Below are 2,936 nucleotides of genomic sequence, written 5' to 3' on the forward strand. Positions count from 1 at the left end.
GACAAGTTTCAACCAAAATACATGAGATTTGGACCCGGAAGAGAGTTTGCGGGAGTCAAGGATTTGTGAAATGCGGGTATTTTGAAGACGACTGACCCGTTAGCGTGGGAGGTTGTTAAGTTGGGCCCACAAATTCATCCACCACCGAACACCGAGGCTGTTGCGGCTATAAGAGCCGGTTTACCGACACGTCACCAGAGGCCACTACACATATCCGAGAGACCGGGTGTTCAGTTCCCGGTCAGAGAGCCTCGCCCCGAGACTATTACGATGGACTCATTGTTTGACCGGATGGAGTCCGGTTTTGATCAGATTAGGGGGTATGTGACCGAGCAGCGGGATGAGTTGAGACAGATGATGCGAGAACAGCAGCACCAGATGATAGAGGCGAACTAGAGAAGCCAAGATGAGCATATGAGGCATTTGATGACTGAGTTGAGGATTGTTTTGCCTGCGTCTCTCCGACAGCCGGATGTTGCGGGTCCGAGCGGTTCGAGTGCTCCGGGTGGTTCGGGGTATGGTTATAGACAACCGATTTACGGGCCGGGTCATCCGGAATTTGATAATGCAGAGCCATTTCCCTATTTTGAGCAGGAGTCGGAGGAAGAGGAGGACAAGGATTGATCTTGAGTTGACGAGCCAGCATGGGAGTTTATTATCTTTTATGATGTTTTTGTTTTTATTCTTTTATGATGTTTATATTTTTATTTGGTCTGTACTGATATTATTTTAGACTATTTGGTTGGGCTGGCGAGTTGGAAGTTGGTGGTTGTTGAAAACTTATAAGTAACCTTTATTTTTTAGATGTTATGTTTGATGTTACTTAGGTTTGTCGAGAGGAGTGGCCGTGTCCGTTTAGAGAGAGAGAATGAGTAATTCATGTTGAGCGGTTAGTGAGGAGAGCACCCATTGAAATAGACTGGCACATTGACAGTCTCGCATATTACCAGTTAAGTCTTTTCCATTGTACTTTGTTTTTATGTTTTTATTTTTATGTCTTTGTTTTTATTTTTAGGTTTTTTCTTTTTATTTTTATAATTTTAGCTTTTGTTTTAATTTTTTCGAGTCGTGTTTCCCGTGCCCGCATTGAGGACAATGCAAAATTTAAGTGTGGGGATGGGACACAAGTGTTTCAACTAATTTTAGTTACGTTTTTGTTTTTGTACTTGAGTTCTTAATTAAATAAAAATAATAAATAAAAAAATTGATTTTTTTTAAAAAGTGTCCATTAAATTAGTTTTTTTCGTTAAAGTGGGAGATGATGATATTTGTCGGAAATTGGTTTTTCAAACTACTAATAATATGAGATAATATAAAAGAAAACACACTTAACTTGGGATGTGTCGGTAGGCTCGGCCTTGAGAAAGAAAGGGAAATTTAATAAAATGGTTAAAACGGAAATCTTTTGTGGGTAAAGCGTTTTGTCCGTGGAAGATAAGTAATGAAAGGTGATGTGAGCCAAATTAGACATATTTTATATTAATATTTTTCTACACTTTTAATTGGTTTTGAGTTGGTATTTATTTAATATTACTCTAAGGTGGTTCGTATTTGAATTTTAAGGTATCTAAAAGATAACAAGCTAAAAAGAAATATTTTTATTAAATATGAGTCCAATGAAATAAGTTTCGAATTGATTTTATATTTTTATTTTTCATCTACATTCTCAAAGTTAATTCAAAACATGTTTAAGTTTGAAGCTCTTTCATAGTAGTTCATTTTAAATTCAAACGAGTGACATGTATTTCAAACTAAAGAAAATGAAAAGAAAAAAAAGGAGTTATATAAATTAAATTATAAATGATTGAATGAATAAATTATTATTAACCATATTCATTTGTTTTTGTATACAGGGTCTTGTTGAAAAAAGCAATAAGTAATATAATTTTATTATAAGAAAAAAGAATTAAGGTGATGTCGGTTGGGCCAATCACAAACATAAAAAAAGTCATGGGCTAAAACATAGTATGAGAATGGGCTGATAGGTCCCGAGCTAAAAAAAGTCGACTATATGTTTTGTTATTAATAAATAGAGGGGTTTTAACCCTACAAGGAGAGCCCGACGCGCAGGAGGTTTTGACAGGTTTTTGTCGCAAGAAGAAAAGAGAGAATAAGAGAAGAAAGGTTTTATTTCGAGCTAAGATCGTTTGGGTTCAACACCTACTCAACCAAGCATCATCAATATTCGGTTTGAATTTATTATTTTAAATATGAGCTTGGTTGTTGAACATATTATTTTAGTTTATTTAATTTTAAGATGCTAGGCTAAACTTATTAGACTGCCTAGGCTTGTGATGAATCATTGTTTGAAGTTTTTTATTTTATTTGGAGTTTGCTTTTCGTTATGGTTTTATGATTCAGTAAATTGTTTGGTTTATTTGATTGATGCGTATGTGTACTTGGTTTTGGTTGTTCTAGTTTTATTATTCCACAAAATTCTTGGTGATTGTTTCATATAATAAGATTTTGTTTGGTCATCTACTGTGTGTTTTTGACTAGTTTATGATTAAATTCGAATAAGATCATAGGAATAATATTATTAGTCAAACGAATAAAAGCGTGCTGCTAACCTAGAAAGCTGTAAGCATGGTTGTAAAAATCGCGCCTAGGCACCGAGTACTTAACGAGTAATCCCCAAGTAATTCCCGCCTAGGCCGAGTTCTCGGTGAGCCATCCCCGAGTACTCTCCGACTAAGGCCGAGTACTCACCGACTATGGCCAAGTACTCCTAACTCCCCAATATTTCGCCCAGGGTCCGCCTAGCGACTTTTGCAACCTTGGCTGTAAGGTGATAGGTTATTGCTAGATCTTTGTTGATTGAGATTTCTAGATTTAGTTCTTCGTAAGGAGTCCATCTAGGTTTGATTAATTAGTATTGTCTAGCGAGTCAATTAAGTTAGTCAAATTACCTTTGACTTCCGCGCTGTAAGGTAGGA

The sequence above is a fragment of the Bidens hawaiensis genome, unplaced genomic scaffold (genome assembly GCF_021521415.1).
Source record: "Bidens hawaiensis isolate Kalapana, Puna unplaced genomic scaffold, B.hawaiensis_p1.1 tig00032771_1, whole genome shotgun sequence".
NCBI classification, from domain to species: domain Eukaryota; kingdom Viridiplantae; phylum Streptophyta; class Magnoliopsida; order Asterales; family Asteraceae; genus Bidens; species Bidens hawaiensis.